The 22,950-nt window shown below is 41.8% G+C and overlaps 1 protein-coding gene across 4 annotated transcripts in view; it reads right to left on the bottom strand.

The window, feature by feature from the left end:
* Positions 1-22,950, bottom strand: part of SEMA5B (semaphorin 5B) — a 269,546-nt gene that overhangs the window by 177,310 nt on the left and 69,286 nt on the right. For all 4 annotated transcript variants that reach the window (XM_039554919.1, XM_039554921.1, XM_039554922.1 and 1 more), the window contains exon 2: positions 9,200-9,260. The gene's annotated coding sequence lies outside the window, so the exon portion shown is untranslated. The remainder of the gene's footprint in view (positions 1-9,199; positions 9,261-22,950) is intronic.

Here is a 22,950-nt window from a genome sequence, read left to right as displayed (position 1 = left end):
GCAAATGGACCAAACTTATAAAAGTATGAAAACCCGTGACCTGGTTGTCCATTTTGGGTGTAGCCTCTCTGAAGGCTTTTGACTGCCCAAAGTGTACCTGAAGGCTCTTCAATAAATACCCACTTTCATCCTCTTAATTTTGTCTAGCCTCTGTTTTCAGCCCCATCAAGGCATCATATGGAGATTGAAACTGCTTGAACTGGAGCAAAGCAGAAGTTACTCCATCAAAGTCAGCTCTTTAGTACTGAAGTTTGTTTCATTTATGCTGGCTAAGGATCTGACTCTACTATCTACAGATTGAAAGATGCTAAAAATTGAGTATTTTTATATGCTCTACCAAATATAAAATATGTGACTGAAACGTAGGCAGAGATTCATCTCACCCTACTTCATTCACCTGGGCTAAGCTAGGCTGCAAGGCCTTGGTATGTCAGCAGGAGGAGATCAGCAGTCCCAAAGGTCAGCTCTTGTCACCCGTGGGAAGGCCCTTATGGTGAGCCACCCTCTGGAGATGCTCATCTCCTTCCTCCACTACAGAACAAAACTGGATGATGACAGATTGTCCCAATCAGTTGTAACAAAACAATCTGATAGTTATGCAAAACTCCTCCCCTTTTTCTCCCCCACTATTTTTGTGTCAGCATGAATCCACTGACTTCTGCAAGGTTATTCACACTTAAATCCATCTAGCCATAATACTCTCCATAAAGCCATGTTCCCCTGGACTGAAAGCTGCTGAGGATGCTGGTTTCAGTTGTTCTAAGTTCTCTAGAAAAGGTGCCCAAAAATCAAGAGACTCACAGATTGTCATTTACATAAGGCCTTTCACTCTTTTCATCCAGGTTTTACCTTAACAAGAAATTTGGTTTGACATCAGACAACACTACCACAAAACAACCGAGAAATATAAATCACTGTAACAGCCCCTCACAACAGGATGAATTGCCCTAGATGTGAAGCAAAAGTAGATATTGTTCACACTTCACTGCATCACTTACAGTGAATTTTGCTGAAGTTTTTGAGAGTTAATAAGCTGCCTGCCTCTCTTTCAGTCTTCAACAGTGTCAAGTCTGTATAGAGAGAGGTACAGAAACAGTATCTGATCTAAAGCTAGAAACTAAAGAGCTTATTTCCCCTCATCTGGTGAAGAATCCAGTAAGCCTCTTAGGCATATTGTTGAAACCACAGAAAGGACAGTATAACCTTTCCTAGAATTGAAGGATCAGGAAAAAAGTAAGAAACAAGAGGCACACAAGTTGTTAAATAGAGTATGCTTGGGGAGAGCTTTAATCAAAGGTGATGCATGGGGTAGGTCCTTTAGCAGACACTGCAGCACTCACTTCATACAGGGAACAGCCTGGGACTGTGCCTAGCCTTGAGTTGTTGGAGCTGATTCCACCTTTGAGCACCTCTCTTCCCCATCTGCAAAATGATGATAAATCCTTATGAATAAAAGTCAGTAGATGGGAGCTAAGCCTTATCCTTCATGTCTTCAGGCAGGCAACACCCTGGGGAAATCAGTGTGGGACTTCCCAGGTAAAAGGTTAGAGGACAGAGCCCAAAGCTGTGGAACAAAGCCTGCATAAGGAGGAAGGGGTGACCCAAGTACCGTGCCCTTCACATACCTCCCAAGTGGTGCAAAGTATTTCCCAAGTTTATTGTTGCAAAGCAAAGCTGAGATATATTGCTCCTCTATAAACACAGACATTTCATCAGAGGACATCAAGACAAGTTTTGCCTTTGTTTTGCCCTTCATAACTTAAAAAGGCATCTCCCAAATAAACAAATTCCCTTCTTGTTACATTGTCTCCAAACACACTTCTTCCACCTGGAGCCAGCCTCTGCAGCAGCTATAATTTTGCTCCAATATGGTAAACGTCCTCCTTTCCCTTCCTCCTTCTCTCCCCTCTTCTACCTGGGGAATTCAGCTGCTTGTAGAAAAACTTGAAAAGAGAAAAAAGGAATAAAAAAGTTGGCTTGCATGGCCCAGAAATAAGAACTGAAAAAAAAGTGAAACCTTATGCTTTGTCCCCAGTGGCTCAGGGACTTGGAGCCAAACCAAGGCCATGAAAACAGAATATTGCTCTTTGTTAACAATAAATAAATAAATAAAGGACTACTCACTCTTGCCCTTTGGGATATGTTTTCTAAGGAGGAAGAAATTCCCTGTGGAGTTTATTATGTGTAGAAGGGATGTGTGCCTCCTGGGGAAAAGCAGTGGGGGCAGTTTTTCCCTTGGTGATTTCTTTCCCGCTTTTCTATCACTTTTTTATTAATTTTTGCAAGTCTCACTCCCCTCTGTTCTGCAATAAGTGAAGCCACACAAAGGAACATGCAGGTAATTCAGCCACTCAAAACTACACAATATCTCCTTTCCTATATAAACTATCAGTGTGTGGCCTGGGTTTCATTTGCAACTGTAAATGAAACAGGCCTACAACTGTGTTCATAATCCTCCTTAATTGAATTTCTGTGACAAAACCCAGACAAAATTATTACCCTCAAGTTAACAGTTTGTGCGAAGTAGCCAAGGGTTCCTGGGAAGCTTTAAAACAAATGCAGGACAAAACTGGATACCACAAAGCAGTTATTTGGTGTTGGTACCATTTGTTTGAAGCGGGGCAGGTTTCCCTGGAGGAACAAGGTCATTTTAATATGAAGGACAGGCAAGGAATTCAACACAGGATGAAAAAAAGCAAGAATTAAATAAGCACTGGATGAGCTTGGATGTAAACCAGCACATACTGCTCACACCACAGCTACTGGAAGGAGGTGTTGGGCTGTTCTGGCTGTTTGAAGGGCAGCATCATTCACAACTTGGTGTGGCTCATGGGAGAGTTTCACGAATCCAGAAGGACTTTAAACAACTGCTAGCTTTGTGTTATAAGTTCACACCCCATTGAAAGGGTATCTCCTTTAAAGTCCTCACGTAATAATTTCCTCGAACTTGATCATCAGTTATACTGTAAACAGGCAGAGCCTTAGTAATGATGTCAGGCTGCTGGTAAAATATCTAAACTTACTTTTAAAATGTGAGAACCACTGCTAAATGAAAGCAGTGATACAAAAAAGGCACTGTCCTGCAGGGCACTCCCATTGCTTGCAGAAGAAAAGAATTAAAGCCTTTCCTGTTACCCAAATTTAGTGTTTCTTTTTATTTTAGATGATACAGATGTTTTCTTGACAAATTGGGCAAAGCTGATGTGAACAGAGATGTCTGTTTGCAACAGCTAATTTTGTGTGTCATTGCCATGTACTCGGACAGACATTCTATTTTACCCCAAAGTAATGTGTTTAAGTCATCTCTGTATCAACTAGTAACTAAAGCAAACTAGCAAAGTTGTTAGGGATCAAAGCAGACTCTTTATGCTTCAGTTTACAGAGTTGATCAGAGCAGGGAAAACCATGTCATCCCAAGGCAGTGCCTGCCTGGGTACCGCCCCACATGCTCATAGAAGTTAATATCCTTTGCATTTTAAGCAGAAGGCAAGGCTACAAGGGCATGGGGAAGGCTGAGGTAATGGAAATAGAAATCCTACAATTCCTCAGTATGCGCCCATGTCTTGTGTGTTACCCAGGCCTCTTGCAGGCAGAGAATTGACGGAAATTTAGGGGTAGAGGAGGCTGGCGGGGCCTCATGTTAAATTTTCCTCCAAGTAAAATATTGCTATAGGTGATGAAATGAGCATTACTGTTCAGAGACAGGCAGGCAGAGACCAGAACTCATTTCCACAGACCTCCGTGCCATGAAGGATAGTGGGTCTCTGTCCCCACCCTCACTTGCAAGGCAAAGCTGACATAATGAGGGACCTCAGAAGAGTTTCCAGGAGACATATCCACTCCCAGGGATGCAGAGGGGTAACAATCATGCTAGTGGTTTCTTCAGGGTCTCTGCTGTGCCAAATGTTTCAGCAGTTGCATTAATACCTGGCTTTGAGAGATTGCTCATTAGTCCTTGGGTCCTGTGCCACTTTAAGCAACCTTTTCAGAACAACTTTTTATAGCTTGTGTGCTCTGTTTTCCTTCAGGCCACAAGTTAAACACATTGAACAACACTGAAGAAAGAAATAAACACTGAGTCAGAAATAAATAGATGCATATGCACATGCCTAATCCCCACACACACACACATACACAATCAAGGCCAGAGATCAGTGTTTTCAGGAAAAGGCATGAGGGAACAAATTATCACAGTGCTTTGTCACTGTGGCAAAGGAAAGAAAAAGGAACATTGAAAAGGGTGATGAAATGTTTCAAGAAAAAGCAATATATTTTTATGTACTTGTAAAATCCATTGGCAATGACTTTTCTGGTTAATTAGTTTAATCTTATTAAACTAAAAACCTATTTGTAAAATCCAGACATATTCAAGTGTAAGTCCAATTTCTTCACCACAAGCCAATGCACCATTTCAAAAAAGAAAATTCAGCAATACAAACCAGTTTCCATCAGGCTGAAAGTACAGCACTTTTATTGGGAAGAGAAATGGATAGAGTGCTTGACTTTTCTAAAATGCACTTTGGAAAAACCATGTTACTCATTTACCCCAAAACTGCAGTCCTCTCCCTCCCTGGCCCAGTGAAAATGGATGAATATTTTGGCCCAATTATGCAGTGATTTATAAATCAACATTCTGCTGTCTTTCCTTGCACTTGTCATGTTCGACTTCGTCCTCTTTATTAGACCACTCTTCTTCCCATTAAATAGTCCCTCTGTCTCACTTGCCAAAGAACTGCCAATGGACCCCTGATTTTCCAGAAGAATAGACTCAGCTTTACCAATGGAAAAGGGCCTCTAATGTACCATGGACACAGCACAGTGAAGCATGGTAATTTGTCTGTGTTAATGATGCTACTTCACAATTATCAGGAAAACAAAAATCTCTAATAGCTAAATGACACCCAGTCCTTCTGCAGCCTGTTGAATTCAAAAATCAGTGGGAGCAAAACCCAACATCCTTTAAGAGATAAGCTAAAAGTGGCTGCAATGTTCCTTCTCCCTCCCCCCCCCAATTCCTGATCTGCATTGAATCACTAAAATGGGTGATTTGGTGCTGGGAGCAGGACAAGAAAAGCCCAAACCAAGTGTTTCAAAATGTTTTAGCAGCTCAAAAGCAAGTGGAGAAAAATTAATGAACATATATGTAAATGTTTTGGACATACTATACACTGGCATGATTTTGTGCAAAATACCACTGTAAAGCAGGACTAATGTATAATGCATGGTTTTCTCTTTTTTAGGTGAAAAGAGGAAGTCATTACTGTGGGAATGACAAGAGGGGCAATCTGCATGTGCCACTGCTTACTTTTGAAGAAGCTCCAGTTCCACAGAGCTCTGAGCTCTTGAGTGCTAAATCAGCCCTGAGAAGTGTCTTCAGCCACAGTTCTCATCAGAAAGCTTCTTAGAGCTGGGTTCCCTAGGCTGTCTGGCTAGGCAAAACACTGATTGCTTTGGCCAGTCAAAGAGTCATTGCTCCAAAAGTCAATCTTCAAATACAGCACATTAAGCTACTCTGTGGGAGAAACTCTGCTCTCATATTTGGCCAAATACGACAGGCAGAACAGCACCGGCTTTGATGACATTATTTGGAATGCACAAGAAGGAACCAGGGATCATAAACAATCATATGGTGCATGTTTGGTAATCCTTTGGCACTGTTGAAAGGTTGGAGAAAAGACTCAAACACAGGTTTATGAAAAAAAGATGAACAATATTTACAATATTGCTCATATAAGAGAAGGCTTCTGTGATATTTTCCAAGGGCAGAGGCAGTGATTTGTCATCCAGTTGCAGTTCTGTAGATTTTGTAGCTGTCTCATTGGCACACTCCACACGTTTCTTGTCCAAAACTTTCTGGTACAGCTGTGCAAAACAGGAGCAGGACTTGAATTCAAGAGTGGCTGAGAATTTAGGATCAAGCCATTTCAATTTTTCATCTCCATTTCATTTCACAGACTCACACAGAATCACAGAATCATTTAGGCCGAAAAAGACCTCTGAGATCATCAAGTCCAACCTGTGACCAACCTCCAACTTGTCAACCAGACTATGGCACTGAGTGCCACATCCAGTCATTTCTGGACACCTCCAGGGATGGTGACTCCACCTCCTCTGCGGGAAGCCCCTTCCAATGCAACACTTGTCCAGGCATTCTTCAATCCATGACGTTTATTACTTAATAGACCCTGAGGGAAGACCCTATCCCAGTTAAGTGACAGCTTTTACTGTAGAGTGCTTAGAGTGTTGTTGGGGATGGAAGGTGGGGGAAAATAAGATTATTTACTGTAGAGCTCTATACTTGATTCTCTTATTGTCGTATTGTCTTGGGGTGATTTTATGATAAAACTCTGTTTCCCTATTGTCTGCTTATTGCCCAGAAATGGGTCCTGCAGCTTTAAGTTGGGTCTGAGGGGGAGCCGGGAAAATTCCTCAGCACGGTTTGTGTTCAAGGACTCACTCCCCTGTATTGCTCGGCTCTACTTGAAGCGGGAGAGAGTGGGTTCTTGCTTCTAGCCAGCTTGTGAGCTGAGGCAAGAGGGTTTTTTCCAGGACTGCATACCAGCATACCGAAATCGTCTGGTAACTTCTTCTTCTTCTGGAACTGTTTGGCCTAGCTGTGATCCAAGAACCAGATCATCGGACCCGTGGACCAGCAGAGAGGCTGCGGGGACGTTGCATCCCAGCCCCTCGGGAGGGGTCAAGCCAGCTACAGAGGGAACTCTAAATCCACCAGCTTTCTCTGCATCGAGGAGGTTTAATATTTTAAGAGTTATTCATTTTTCCTGTGCCCTGCTGGCACTTTGTTTGTTAAATAAATAGTTTTTTTCACTTTCCTCTAAGAATTTCCTCTCGTATCGGTGGGGGAGGGAATGCTGAAATCTGCCTTCTGTGGAGGAGATGTTCCTTCCAGAGCATTTCCCCCTAAATTTGTCTCAAACTGAGACACTTAAGAAACTATGTGCTTACCACAGGAAAGGTTTGTCAATGCAGGTTGAAAATAAGCACCTGAAGACTCTCTAAATACTGTTTATTCAATCTGAAGTAGCATTCAAGGGGTGTACTAAAATCTTCAAGACAAATGCGACGCATCATGTATTAAAAATTCTCCAAAATGTTGTATTATTAAGTCTTTCTTTACTAACATGCCTGCTTCAACTAAAAGATATGTTCTAAAAATCCTACAAGATGGGTGTTTCAATAGCTGGCTCAATGTTTGATTTGCAGAAAATGTGGCTACAGCACTAACAACCAGGCATTGGGAGAGACATAAGCAAAGGAGCACTGTGACCTGCCTTGAACACCAAACGATTTACTGTAATTTTAAATATTAACATTTTCTGAATGAATAGTTTTGATACCTTTCATCTTGTGTTTTGCAGACTTTGCCAAGTTGAGACCATAATACTTATAAGCAATTTATCAGCAAAACCATGGCTGACTCTACAGAGGCCTGATATTTGAGATCTGCCCAGGCAATCTTGCTGTGAAGTCAAGGGGCCAAGGAAAGACTCCCAGCTGTGACCCAGCTGAAGTGCTTCTCCAGTGGGGCATTTAATCTCCCAAGCAGGCCTTGCTCACAGCTGCCTGGCAGTGTGCAAAAGGCATGATGTCTTCCAGGGGCTGAATGCAAAATAAACTGCACCCCTGGGGCAAAATTCACACCTCCTAATTCCAGCAGAACGAGCAGAGATGCTCTTTCAGATGGGCCAGGGCAGGAAACCAGGACAGCTGTCGCTGCTACCAATGAATAGCCATCCCCTCATCCTGCCAGTGCCACCCCTACCTTTGGGGCAGCAGAAGGCCTGCAAGCAAAGCCAGAGGCAGGGACAGAGCAGGTTTACAGGCCACAGTCACCTTTTACTGCGGGCAGGGGCATCCCTGTGCTGCAAAGCCTTGAGCCCCTCAGTGATCACATCAAGGGAGGCCACAGATCATCCCTCCTCTACCCTTGTCTAAAGCAACAGCAACGCAATAAAAAGCCATGTGAGCAGAAAGGCTGGAGGAGCTCACACAGCAAAGTTTCTTCTCTTGGTGTCTCTCTTGATATCAAACTGCTCTTGTGAACAGTACTGCTCATGTACAGGGTTGCCAACACCTGAAGATGGTGCAAGGTGCAATTTAAGTATTATCCATGATTCTCCCTCTAGATTTTGCAAGATGAGTGCACAGGCAAAATCATTATATCCATTAATTTTAAAGTACTGGTATCTCTTTTGCTTGCTACTTGCCAGGCAAGTATAGCCACCAAGGTGTGCAGCTATTAAATGTCAACCATAGTTCCTATCACCCTTTTTTGTTCTTCACTTTCCTTTCACTGTGCATTTTCCTCAAGATCTTTCCTCCTTGATCTCCTTGAGAAAATGGCCTTCTTTATTGATTAAATTACAAATTCCAATGCCGGATGACTGAGTTATATGATAACACCTGACAAAAGACAATTGAAATAAACAGAAAAATTAGCACTCTCTTTATTACAAAAGGTTTGGATGTTGAGTAGCTGACTGAATTAAATGGAGATTGAGCAGATCTGAGAGAATCGATTAGGAAAAACAATGCAGAATTCAGAAAAGAGATAGCAAAATTAGCAGCTTACTAATTCACCTTCAAAAAAGATGGAAAAAGTTGAGAAAGAGAAGGAAACTGTATCCTTTTTGTCCATTCACAACAAGAAATTGCCCAAAAGCTTACCTCTGTGATGAGACTCCTAAGATACTGAACTCTGACATCAAGTTACCAAAGGCCAACAAATACATGACCAGATCAGCAGCCTTTAGGGTCCATTTGTTCTTTTAGTAGACCTTTTTAATTAGTGGTATCACAAGCCTTGGCCTTTGTCCTGTGGCCTGGGAACCAGCTTTTGGTAATGTATCATTGCATTTTATTCACTGATCATAGATGCTAATGAGGTATTTTTAATTTTGTCTGCTTGTGACACTTCCTGCAATACAGATGTCTTGGGCTTTTTTTCCTGCAGATTAGGCAAGAGTTATTGGAGTTCTTAGATTAAACAAGAAGCTGATAAAGCAAAGCATCTAAAATGGCATGATCGACTTTGAAACCATGTCATCTCTCAGTGACTTCCCTGCAAGCTTGTTGTGAGGTAGATGGAGTCTAGCAAAGATGAGTTCTAGCAAAGCTCTGAAAAGAGTGTAAACACAGCTCTTAAACAAGGGCTGCAAACATGATAATATTTACTTACAGCTTCTGCATTACTGAAGTGTCATATTCGAAGTCATGCTCCAGTGAAAATCTTAAGTGACCTGTGGAAACATCAGAAAACAAGTCTTCAGTGGATATTTCTAATTGCATCTTCTACCAGATGGGGAAGAATTTTGACATTATTCAGAAATTAAATAGAATGAAAATATTATTTAAGTTTAACCACAAAGCAGTGTAAAAATTTTTTTTAATGCTCACCTGAAGGTCCTCCAACACTAGCTTCAGCTGCAATTATTTGCTTTCTGCAAAAATCCTAGCCCACAGATCTGCTAGCAGCAAATGTTTGTGGAAACGATAAATATTTTAACACAATCAATCTGACTGAGAAATTGTGCAGCCCTGTCTGAACTTTTCATAATCCTAAATGCTTCATCCTCACAGAAGAGACAAGAAATCACTCTTGTCCCAGTTTCCAAATGGGAGATTTACACCAGTGAGAAATGTAGGCTGTGAACACATATCTCATTGCAGCGCTCTCTTTGGGGACACTCCTGTCCCCACCACCCATCACTGTGCCCCATCATTCCCTCCTGCTGGAGTTCATTTCACCTTCCATTCTGCCAGTTGAACTACATATGTGCTCACGTTAGTCAAGAATTATTTGAACTTCTCAAGTCAATCCAGGAGCTGCAGCCAGATGAAGATATGTGAGTGCAGCCTACACAATTTGCCCCCAGTCTCACAGCAGGCGTGGCAGGGGAGAGCCTGCACACTGGCTGTGAGCCCCTATTCCCCTCTTTGAAACACCAAAAGCAAAGCTCAGAATGAAGAAATTTGCTCAAGAAACCCACATCTGAAAGGTTATTCTCACTATTTTCACCCTTATGTCTTATCCAAACCCCACAATTCCATCACAGTCTCATGAAAGTAAAGAGGCAAAAAATTGTGATAAATTTAACAAATTCTAGATTAGTTTGTAATAATTTATTATTTATTTATTTGTAATAATTTATTATTTTATAATAATTTACCCTGTGCCTGAACTCTTTGCATTGAGCAGAGTGCAGACATCGGCCCTGGTAGTCCCTGCTCCCTGGAGCTCACTAGCAAGAGATCAAAGAGCTAGAAGTATAGGCAGGGAAAAGACAGAGACAGCAAAATTGGAGGACATTTCTGTACAGTGGCTTGTGAGCACAAAATCCCACTCAGCCAGTAAGAAATGAATCACTGCAAAGAGATTCTGACCCTGCTACCTATTATGCTCGACAGACAATCTCAGTGAAATAATTTATCTAGTTATTTACATGGCTTCCATTAGAGCAATGTCTGAGCATTCACAAAGCAGATGGGTTTTTCCTCACTGTGCTCCTGAGAAGGAGCACCTGCTGCTAACGCTACATCATAGACAAGGAATAGAGATACTAAAATGACAAAATGCTTTTTCCAGGGAAACTACTATCTGGTCTGACAAAACTCTATATAATGCCAGAGGGCTTCTGTAGGTTAAGGTGCTGCACTCAGGGACAGGCCATCAGACTTTAGCCATAGGCAGACTTCTTACCACCCTGGTAACTCTTTTTTGGACAATGGCTTCTATACAGTATGAATCAGGAAAAGTGAAATGGAAAAAGGGAAAGGGAGGGTAAAAAGGGAAAATAGGGAAAAAATGATAAAGGAAGGTCACAATAAATGTAGCACCATCTGAAAAAAACCAAACTGCAGAAACAGAGGAACCAGTCATGCCATTCACTGAGAGGACTGAAGCAATTGTTTCCTTCAAGAAACCTCATTCATTCCATTTCCATAACACAGAAAAGGCACTCACAGTCCCCTCTTTCAACGTATTAAGATTAACACACATACAGACTCTCACATTTCCTTCCTTCTCCTATCAGTCTTTCCTCATGGAAGAAGCCACGAGAAAGGGATGAAGATGCAAACATTTCTGCAAGCTGTTCTGCCAGGGCTGAATCCTGAAGGTGGGACACCCAAAGGAACGCAGGGGTGACAGAGCACCCACCAAAAGGACTCAGTCTTCACTGTCAGCTAACTCCTGCTCTTTAAAATGGTGACAGTGGAAATGCTTCTTTGGTGATATCCCAGGAGGGAGCTCAGAGCCCAGCATACCAGCTTGTTAGAAAACAAGATCCATCTGTTAGCTTAAACTCCAGGACTGGTAGGTAGTCTTTTCTATAAAGTAAGCCACTGGACAGCACAAACTCTAGGTTTCATCAGCAGAAGAATTCTGGTCTGCACACTGCCTCTCTAAACATAATAGCTCCCCTTTGGCTAGAGAATAGAGGATTCCCTAAACGAACCCTTTGATCTGCAAGACACTGAGCCTTCTCCTGAAATTTCTTCTCAGACATTTGAATTCCCTCTTGGGTTACAGCATGAAACCTTTCTCATCTCTCCATTAAAGCAGCAGATAGACAGATGGGATAGCCTTCATCTTTCAGAACTCTTGAAGTTTCATTTCCCATCAATTTTAACAGGAATGCTCAGAGCTCCTGTTGAGTTTAAGAGAACCAAACCTATAGACTGTGCTCAGTAAAAGCCAGGAGAATCCCAAGCCTGGTAGTCCCTCCACAGGGCTGTCATCAATTAAAAAGAAGCAGCGTAATGTAAGTAACAGTATAATGGCCAGATTTCCCCCTCCACACACACTGCCAAATCATTTTTGAAAACTCTTCAAGCATTACAAATAAAAAGCCCAGTGTGTGCTGTAGTGGAGGTGGAGCTATACCAGAACCACCACTGGGTCTAAACGTCTTCTCTTCATTAATGCATTTTATTCTCTCTTCATCGCCAGTCAAAGGAAAGGAGGTGTTATTGCCCTTTTGCAAGCTATAGAAAATCCAACACTGCAGATGGATTACACACCTCACCCAAGGTCCCTTGGGAGACCCACATCTGCACAGAGAACTAATCCCAAAATGCCATGTACCCAGTGCCCTGCCCTTCCCCTCCAGCATAGCCTAATTCTCTGAATTTCATGATGATTCAGAAGTCTATTTAAAGCCCCTACAGCTATGGGTGTGTGCAAGGAGTTAAGGCTGAGCCAAAAAAGTTTGAATTGAGCAGCTCTGGTTGAGATTCTTGGTAAGAGTGAAGCACAGAGCTGGGAGGGTTTAACCTGACATGGGAAAAAGGTGGCATGTGTCAGCTGGGTTATGATGTGAGCCCCCAAGAAGATACAGTAGCAATGCTAGTGTCCTCTTCCCCATTAATCTGCCCTGTAAACAGTCCAGTGGTGCCCACACAGCCTAGCACAGCTTTCCCAAGCCTGCTCCATCCTTGCATAGCAAGTGCTGCTCTGAAACAGGAAAAAACCAGACACAGAAGAGCTACTAATACCTCTTACAGTTTCCCAGTGTAAATGAAGTGGCCAGGCACAGTTACACACTGAAATGAAGGCAGCCAGGAAAGCTGACAAGGTTCACAGACACACGGCCATGGTTTACTACTCAAAGCACACTAAGCTCTTTAGGTAAGCTTTGTTATTACAGATGGCATTGCTTGCCCTAGATATGATGTCCAAAATGGGGTTGCTCTCTGTAATCCTTCAGAGGCTGCTTATAGATCAGAGAATGCTTCACCTCTGGACACACGGCACTGATAGATGATAATGTAAATGGTCCAGTGTTTTAACCTTAGCAGGCATTTGCTTAGGTTATTGTAGACAAAAATGAGGTCAGGAACTGTGGTCACAAGCCTTAATCGAAGAGCCTCAGCCTGGAGTCGTCTGGAGCCCTCTGGCTTGTACAGTACTGTGCCCGTGGCTGACCCGTACAGCGGGCGATAGCTGAGGGTGCTGAGGGGTGAGTGGGCTCTCCTGTCCCAGCCCCGCACAGCTGCGCCCCACAGTGCCACCTCCGCCTCCCAGAACCCTTCCAAGCCACTTTGCCGAGTAAGAAACAGCAATTGCAGCAACATAATTGCTGTGGAAATGATTTTGAAGGCATCAACCCCTAAACACACACAGTAAACAAAATCTGCTTCTCTATGAGCTCTTCCACTTTTCTCAGGCATCTGAGGGATGTCCTTTATAAACCATGAGATAAGAGCAGACTCGCTGTTCAGACTGCATATCTGCCTGGTTCCTTAGATACCAATGAAAGCCTAAAGGCATGGCTTGGCATCTCATCCCCTTCTTATAAACTCTCTCAGAAAGTTACAGCTGATTTTGACACAAAGATGATGAGAAATGGGGAGCTATTTGTCCCATTCTGGGGAACATGCCAAATCCTGTATTAACACCCCCAACCCTATTAAAAACAAAATAAAGGAAAAAAAAAACCAACCAAAAAACACAACAAAAACCAAACCAAACCAGCAAAAACCAACCCTCCTGTTTGCTACTGATTAGGCAGCCGAATTAAAACTGATGAAGTGATTGGATAGGATCCAAAGCTGTTTATCTGCACATAAATCACAGACATGCTTTACTCAGCCAGTATGGATTTACTGAGCTAGAGGAAAGACCTTGTACTTGGAATGCTGATTATTACAGCAATTAAAATATCAGTGAAGCAAACATTTGGGGTAGAAAGCTGTTAAGGGCTCCTGGAGAAATCATTCCATTAAATATTAATTCAATCAAATTTCAAATTTAAAAAGAAAGGGGGTTTTAATAGACAGTTGGTTTGGTTTTTTCTGATTAAGTATATGTTGTTAGAAAAATCAAATTCAAAAGAAAGAAAGACACAAAATAACTAGCTGGACATGCCAAAGGAGATTAGAAAGGAAGGCTGATACATATTTTATGATCACAAGGGAATAAAAAAAATAAATTGAGAGATGTACTGTCAAACCAGACACAGTGTTAATAGCTAAAGTATATGGCAGTAAGAACTGCTGTTCCCACAGCTATTAATGTAAAACTGAAAATTTGGAGCAGGCTGCAGCAAAAGAAAATAAATCACACTTTTTTTTTCAATTTGAAAATATATATAAAATAAATCCCTATCCCCATCATTCATTCTCTGCATCCCAAGCCCCCAACGCACAAGACTGTCATTTCAGCAAGCTACAACTTCCAGGCAAGTGAGACAAGTGACAATTTCTTACTATTAATCATTGCTAATTTATTTATGTGATTTTTCTACTTATAAGAATCGGAGATTATTTCCTCCTTCCCCTTTGAGTCCTGAGAAACTATTTAACATGGGAAGTAGTTAAGGGGGGCAAAGAGGGGAGAGTGTCATGTAGCCAAGTTACGCATCCCAGCTGGAATTTGGGATGATGTCTTGCAGTTCTGACTCCTTCAGCCAAGTTTCATACAGGAAGCATGAATGCGCCAAGGGCGCAGTGAAATCCACTGGAGCCAATAAATAGCACTTGACTCCATTAACACATCCCGCTATGGATCCCTTCATAGAACCCTCAGCCACCTTGCAACCAGTTTGCTCACAAGGTAGCCAAAGATTTGCACAGGGGAAAGGTTCAGGAGCCAAGAGGACCCTCTGATGAAGCCTCACAGATGCAGTGTGTATGCACATGGGATGTGTATCCAGAGCCCTTCCAGAAGAGGCAAACACTGCTCATATATAAGGCTTATATGGAAATAGTGGCCATGGAAGGTCATGGTGCCACCAGTGAGGTAAAGGGCAAATTGCTGTGAAGAACTTCATGGGGCCCCTGGAAGACAACTCACTCCTTGCACAGAGGCTCCTCTCCAAGCCTGGATGGGTACAGGGGTACCAGAGAGGAGCATGCAGTTTTTGCCCATACACAACAATCTGTTCCAGCTAGGAAAAAGGACTAAGAAAACATTTCTAAAATTCATAGATTAAAATTTTGTAATGCATGTGTTACAAGTCTGATTGTTATTTCAAAGCTATTAGTAACAAGAATAATTTCACCTAACACAGAAATACCTCCATGATCTCTTTCTGGAGTAAGAAATAACTTTTGAGGAAAGTAGTTGACAAATTACTTGACAAATTTGTCAACTACTTTGGGGCCATCAAGATAAAAGGCTTTATATGTTGTATGATTTTTTTATGTATATATATAAAACACTTTTACTGGACTGTTGATAAAAGCCTGAGCTACAAAGGGACTTTTTCCCCCAGCTGAGAAAAGGCAAGCTGCTAGACAAATCAGTTCCATCTCTGCCTTTCAAACAATATAAAGCAGTATAACTTTCAGGAGTAACACCTCATCTGTTTTTTTTTTCCAGACTGCCTATCAGGAATCAAGCAGTAAGTAAACATTTGAAAAGTGTTCCTCTGAGAGCAAAGGTTTAGATTTGAGTCACAGGATCCATTGAAAAGAAAAATTGCTTCTGTGCATTGGGACAGTGCCTTCCCTTCTGAAAAGTTTCTAAAAAGAGCAAATGGAGATAATCTTTTTACAAGGTATAACCCATATGGAAATTCATTATTGCTTCCCTTTAAAAAAAGTCAAGATAGTTCAGAAAGTGAGAATGGAATCACTATTTAAAAAAGGTTAAAAGTATGCAGAAGATTTCCTAACAACTATAGCCAGTAAAGGCATGGTTAAAGTGCTTTATCATGGTCTAAAGTGAAGCTCCGATTGATGAGAACATGAGATAAACAAAAGAGGTAAAGACATAATAGAGCCCTAAATCACTCAGCGTATTTAATCCAGAAGTGGGGGTATATATACCCAGCGATTGTTGATTCAATATTTTAAGGATCCATTCTTCTCCTAGCACAAAACACTCGCTAGAGTGGCTTCAGCAGTGCAGCTCCCTGAAGGCTGCATTACTGCTCGTTAGCCCTGTGCAACCACCACTGTGGAGGCAGAGCTGAAAGGAATCATTGTTCCTGCTGTACAAAAGCTAAACTGAACCTCCAGAGAAGGTGAATGATTTGCAAAGGATTTTACAGCAAGCCAGTGGCACAGCTGGGGGAAGGGGGGAACCCCAACTTACGAGCTGGTGCCTCCCAAACACTAGTCCTCGTTGCTGGCAAGTACACCCTGGAGTTAGGGACTACTTTCATTCCTGCCTTTTCCACAAACAGCCATGACTATTAACTTGAGACGGTCACCAAAAGCATGTACATATGCATGGAAGGTCACAGAGGCAGGGCCCGGGACAGTGCTTGAAGACAATACTTAGCTCTAGGTTCTACTTTCAAGAGGTGTAAGAGATACTGGAGATGAAAGTTGGATCCTAAAGGGCCTAAACTAGACCTACAGCTGCTTGGAAATAGTTTTCTGTTGTAGCCAACATTCATCCTGAATTCAGTCTGATTACACAGCGTTAATTGTGGCAGGAACCTGAGGACAGAGCACAATCCCACACCAGAGCACACCGGGTACACAGGCAAGGCAGGGTAAGTCATGGAGCCAGGCAGAGTGCCCTGGATGGTCACACCAAGCTGCACACTTTTCTTTAACACTTATTAATTTAGGTGATTAGATGAGTCAAAAATTCAGAGGGAGCTGTTGTTCATTACTTTTTTTCCCCCCTTTGGCTATTCCAAGAGACATTTTAAGGGACAGATGATCTTTTTAACATATAGTTATGGTTCTCATTAGCACTAAACCCATGAATATGAATATGAATATGAATATGAAAAGAATTCAAGGAGAGACAGGAAATGACTGCAAACATCTTAAGCTAAAGAAAATTCCTATTCTTTCTCCAAAGAGTACAGCTGCACCATTCTGGTGCAGAATGTACCACTCTGGGCAAGGAAGATCAAAGAAGTAAAACCCACTGAGCCAAGTTCACCTTTCACATTGTTTCTTAGCCAGACCCAGGATGCAGTCAGCAGCTCTGCCCAGGAAATTTCTAACATGACTCTCTCCTGACATTACAGCTTGATCTGTCGACATTGACACATCCAGTCTTTGGGTTTTGCCAGGCCTTTCAAAGAAGGGATGTGAGGGGGCCAAGCCTGTGTTGCCGGTCCTGTCGGCAGCTCGGCTCCCCGCCAGCTCACACTGCAGGACACCAGCAGAACAGCCAACAGGGCCAGTGCTTTTACAGGCCAATGACCCCCAGCCTGCAGCAGCCATGCCACGAACCAAAGTACTGGAAGTCCAAGCAAATTTTAAGATCAAACTTGACAGAGGCCGCACAAACTCACAGGGCTTTTAGGATCCCTGATAGGCACTCAAACAGTTCTCAATAAAGTAACATTCCTCTGCCTCTAGACTGCCCAAGGTACAGGAGAGACTTGCTCTGGAGCACAAGGAGCACCTGACTATTCCTTTTTTCTCTAGGCACTGTGGCACTCAGTCCCTCTGGATGTGTATTTTTGTCCAGCAGCCGAATTAGGCCATATGATCCCATTGTCCCCCATGAGATGACCAAATCTATGCTCAGTATAGCAACCTGCAAAGGAACAGTGTATCGGGGACTTCTGGGGCTTTCTGAACACGTCTCTGCAGACTGTTGTCTGCTAATGGCACCACTTGATTGATTGGTTCCTGCAGCCTCCTTCACATCTCCTCTCTTTCAGAGGACTCCCAGCCCGGGAGCTGTCTGAAGGACTGAAACTGACACTTCCCCTGGAAAAACATTTTCTGGACCCTTATGTCTTTGCCAGACAGACCAAAGGGAAATGAATCAACACAATGGGACAAGATTGGTTGTTCTGGAAAACTCTGTGTTGGGTCCATCATTCTACAAAATCAGAGAGAAACATTTTATATTTCTGTCAAAATAAAAAATTAATTTTCAATAAGGAATTTAAAAATGCCTTTCTATTTTCCAAACTGAAACTACAATGTTTCCAAAGTGGAAACTTTTCCTAGCTTCAGACAGCACAAAATGAGCACAAACTATAAATAGTACCTACTTGTAGTGCTCCTGTGGAAAATGCTGTTGAGTTTTTGTGAGATATATTCTAGGACCGAACTAATCAATTTCCACTCAGCATTCCCCTTTTTATACTACATCCCATCTACCTGTCCTGAGTAATTGAAAAGTAGTAGGTGCTTGTGTAACAATGACCTCTGGCAAAACACACCAACACTATTTTGGATTTGAACTAGTATAAGCAGGGCCTGCAGCAGTGACCCACCTTTCTAGTTAACTGTGTTTTCCCCACCCATTATACAGCAGCTGAAAAGTTGTATCAATTCCCTACACTGCACCAGGCACACATTTTTTTTATAACCAAATGATTAGAGTAACCTACCTACTTTATAGACAGTCTGAAATATAAGGCTCACAACAAAGTCAAGGGAGAAAGTGCCATTCAGTCTAATGACAGCAGAGTTAAGTCATTGAGCCACTAGAAAATGCTACATCTAATGTCTGTCATTCTTTGCCTTTTCCAAAATCACAAATAGGCTGTGGCAGCCTCAGGAACAGTGGCCAAGTCTTCTAGTTCCCAGATTTGTGCTTTAACTACTTGACATATCCTCTCATCACTGGAGCAGGAGACAGAATGATCAGAGACCAAAACCCCTCACACTGAGCAATCTGAAAATATAATGTTTCAGCACAACAGAGACTTGTGTCATTCCATCACTAACTCACCAGCCCAGAGGACAAGTCCAAGACAAACGTCCCGGCAGCAGTCCAAGGTCAGAGACCCAGAAGGTAAACCCGTCAAGAATTGGTGATGTAAACGCTCCCTCTCAGAGACAGTCCCACTGCATTCTTCTCTGAATCCCTTGGACTCTGCAAACTTCCTTCTCTGGCATGCCTCTTTGGACTTCTTCCTTCTATTTTTCTCATAAGCTTGTTTGTGGATGATTTATCTATTTTAAAAAAAGGCATGTTTTTCCTTCATTGAAAAAGAAGTGCGTCTGCATTTGGCCGATACTGTAACGGTGTTATAAAGTCCTCTTTGAGAAAGGACCTCGCTACTTCATGTCCTTCCTCTTTCCTGAGTTATGTGACAAAGATCCTGAGAAAATAGCTCATAGACTTCATGGTAAGCACCATCTCCCCTTCTCCCTTTTCCCTCCTCACAACATTTTTAGAAACTATTTAAATGATCCCATGCTTGGTCTGAGCATTGAGTCTGATATGGCATCATTTCTGAAGGGCCCACTTTCCATCCATCACTGACCAGGACACAGAATCCCTATTCAGTGTAAACATGACTCAGTTTAATTTTTCCAAAGACCATTTGATTTTACTTTCTGGTATACACAAGTGAGTAAATATTACTTGGTAGGCTAGAATTTCATGAAGCCCAACTAAAATGAGGGCTACAAATCACTAGATGCAGCATAAACATATGGTGAAAACTTTGTAATCATCCCCAGTTTCACAGAGGCATCCTGTGAGGCAGCCAGGAAAGGAATTGAAGTCAGTTGTCTGAGTCCCCATAAACATAACCCATCTTTCCTCCATATCTCTGTTCTCAGAAAACACATATTTTCTCAGTTTCTGCCTAGCTAGCAAATATCAAAAGCTAGCAGTTTTCTGTCTCCAGTATCAACTCAGTTACAAGAATTTTAATTGCAATTGGTTTCCTAAGTCATCCTCTCTTCTCACTAATTTTTGCTGAAAATGTACCTCCTGTCATTGCATGGGCTCCATTCTAATCAAGCTACACAGTTCTCTCCACACTTTTGGCACTGCATTTAAAAATCAAAGTGCCAAATCCCTCTGTGAACTACTCAGATTCAGCACTTATATATGCCTGTCAAATTCAGAGAGAAGTCAAACTTTGACCCTAAAAAAGTTGATATATGAAAACATGGCAGTGCTTCCTTGGCTAGAGGAAAAAAGAGATTACTTATAAAGCCTTTACTTAATTCTTTGCATCTGTATTATGGAATAAGCAATTATAAAGCACCTCAGATTGTTCTAAACAGTACAAGTAAACCTATCAAAATGAGATGCACATGCCAGCATCTTTTCCAAACAGAAATGTTAAGCACAGTCGCAGCACTGCTTCAGGTCAGTGCAGTCCTGTAGTAATTACAAGTGCTAAGAACAGACCAAAGACCAGATTCAGAGCAGAACCCATCCTTCTTCACCTATAAAGAAAATACATTTCAAAGAAAACCCAAGAAAGAGTGAAGGAAACTTCAGAAAATTAATGAAATCCCCAAGCCTGATGCTATATGCAGTGCTAATGATGGCTCTGTTAGTGAGCTGAAGAGGAATGGCACAAAGGATGGAGAATCTGCCAGACACTGACAGGCCAAGATAAAATGAAGAGTTATAAACAGTTATACAGAAAGACTTGTTTTCCCCTGGTGATGAACTGCTCTCTTTAACTACAGACCCAGAGCAGACACAGGATTTAGTCTGTGGTACCTAACCAAAAAAATGTTACTGACACCTACTTAAAGGAGGGAAGATATTTTTAAAAACCTCTTAGTTTAACTTCCTTCATCCCACAAATCATTGCCCATTTTACATAGGAATAAAGATGAGACCTTCTAGGGGAAGACCACCTGGCATTGCACCCTAAGGAGCAACTCAATGTCACTGCATAGAAGACTAAAGCTTGAATCAGTTGCATAGCTGGGTCCATATTAATTGATACACACTGATCATGTGCTATATAGGTACAAAAAAATATTTTGACAAAACACCCTGGGAGTGTTACCTTTCCTATGGTTCTGAAACACTACTAGTATAACTTTCATAGGTTATTATGCAACTGCTTCAATGACTCATATGAGGGGTGGATTAAATCTGTGACAATCCCCAGCCAAAAAGATTGAGTTACTGCAGCAAAATCTCTTGCACTGACTCCTGATAATTTGCATTTACTTTCTTCAGCCTTTACAGCTTCTTTCTTTGACACTTACTGCCAGTGCAACTGTGGCATTGCTTTCAGTGAATATCACAAACACTTTGTGACTAATTTTTTACCAAAGAGCAGAAAAGATCTGAGAGCCACTGGGATTGCAAGCCCTCCAAGCACCATACAAAGTTAGGGCTGGAACAGAAACCTAGAAGCAAAAACTTAGAATCTCACAACTGGAGTAAGGAGTTTGCAGCTAAAGTGGCTTATACATCCAGTAAGGGATGCTGCAGAACCAAGAGACAGGGCAGATTGCAAAAATGGACTCCTTTGTACTGCAGAGGAACTCATGTCCACACCAGTACAGATGTTTTCCTGCAAGTGTTTATGTGTTTGCACTGGGGAAAGAAACTTGACCAGCAATGAAACTGAAACTTTCTGGTAGCTGGAAACTGCTAATTTTCCACTTCTCCAATGAAAATCTCAAAGCTCAAAGAAGATTTCTATAAAGCAAAGTTTTTACAGGAATAAATTAATCTTCCAGCGAGCTCTCCAACACACACATCCATAGTATCATGTAACATGTAGTATTTAGGCTGACTTATTTTCCTTGCTAAAAGCAACACCACTCTATTTCTCTTTAGGACACCTCCCATTTTCATTTCAGATAATTACAGAATAAAATCTACTGTCTTCTCCACTTCCATTGCTGTTGACAGAGACCCATGCCTAAAGACTTATTTTCCAGTGTACAGTTAGATCCCTAGCAAGCTCTGCCCATCAGATTATTCCATTAATTTTCCAAATGACATGAGATCACTGTTTTACGTTCATTTCCTGATGATTATCAAGGTCCTGGGAAGATTGCATTAAATTTTGAGCAAATCCTTATGAGAATTGTTACTTAAACACAGTAATCATCAGCTGTTTTGGACAATATGAGCCACTTCCATGCACTGAATGTTACCATTTCATTTTCAGACATTGCAAAACTCATCAGCAGGCAATCATTAATTGTTAGCTGGGATCCCTATGCAACCTCATCAATTAGGTGTTTTGTGCCTATATATAAAATATATTTAAAATAAAGCAAGAACTATCAACTGTATATCTGTGCTACAAAGAGATAAAGAGTTTTGTTAATCACTTGTCTTCATTATATCAGAATCACTGATTTAAATATCAGTATCAGTTCTTGCACTGTCCACCAATTCCAGTAAATTTTCAGTGGAAATACATTTAGTTCACGTTTACTCAGATGTGAGGTTCTGGCAGTATGCATTTGTAGTCTCTTTTTCATAAAGCCTTCCCGGCAACACAGATACAAGGCTGGTTTCAGACAGGCTCACAAAAAGTGCCGTAAGCAGTCAGGAGCCCAAGAGCCCATTTGGAGCAGCAAGCCCTGCAAGTGGGGAATTAAGATCACCCATTGCATTACAAGAGCTGTAGGGTCAGCTCTGCTTCAAGGAAACAGCAGGAGTGGAATACAAGAGTAAGATTTTCAACAGGTACCTCAGAGGTGTCCAGCTGTCTCCTCAACACAGTGGAGAGTGAAGCACCCAAGCCCCCCACAACCTGATGAAGAGTCCCCCCCAGCCTTTCTATAACACAGTTCTGACCAGGCACAAAAGTCACAAGGCTGTAAATCTCCATGTGGTCTCACATAAATCTCACCTGTACAACCACAGCACACTTGACTTTTTGTTTCATATTGTGAAGATACAAAATATCCAATTTCTTTCTTCAATGTTACAGAAACAAGGATTCCCAACATGTACCAATGCTACTGCAGTGCCTTTATTCAAACACGGATTATTAAGGCAACTAATGGTCGTGATGGACAAGGCCAACAAAATGGCAATTGGACTTCTCTGTTGAACCCACTGTATCAGACAGGAAAGACTGAACTCCACACTCGCTGATTTCAGAAAACAGAGTATTTCTACCTAATTTGTCATAACTACCTCATTAAGCAAACAATTTCCCTTTCTGCCTGCCCCGAACCATCTAAAAGTTTAGCCTCATTTCCAATTTGAATTTGCCCTTTATTAAATTGAATTCACTGTTCCTTGTGTTACTACTTGTGTTATGTATCATTTCTTCTTCCTGGTATTAAATGACCCTTAAGATGATCATCCTGCCATTAAGC

This window comes from Corvus cornix, chromosome 7 (assembly GCF_000738735.6).
Source record: "Corvus cornix cornix isolate S_Up_H32 chromosome 7, ASM73873v5, whole genome shotgun sequence".
Classification (NCBI taxonomy): Eukaryota; Metazoa; Chordata; class Aves; order Passeriformes; family Corvidae; genus Corvus; species Corvus cornix.
Note: the sequence above shows the minus strand (reverse complement) of the source record. Positions and strands in the feature narration are given on the sequence as shown.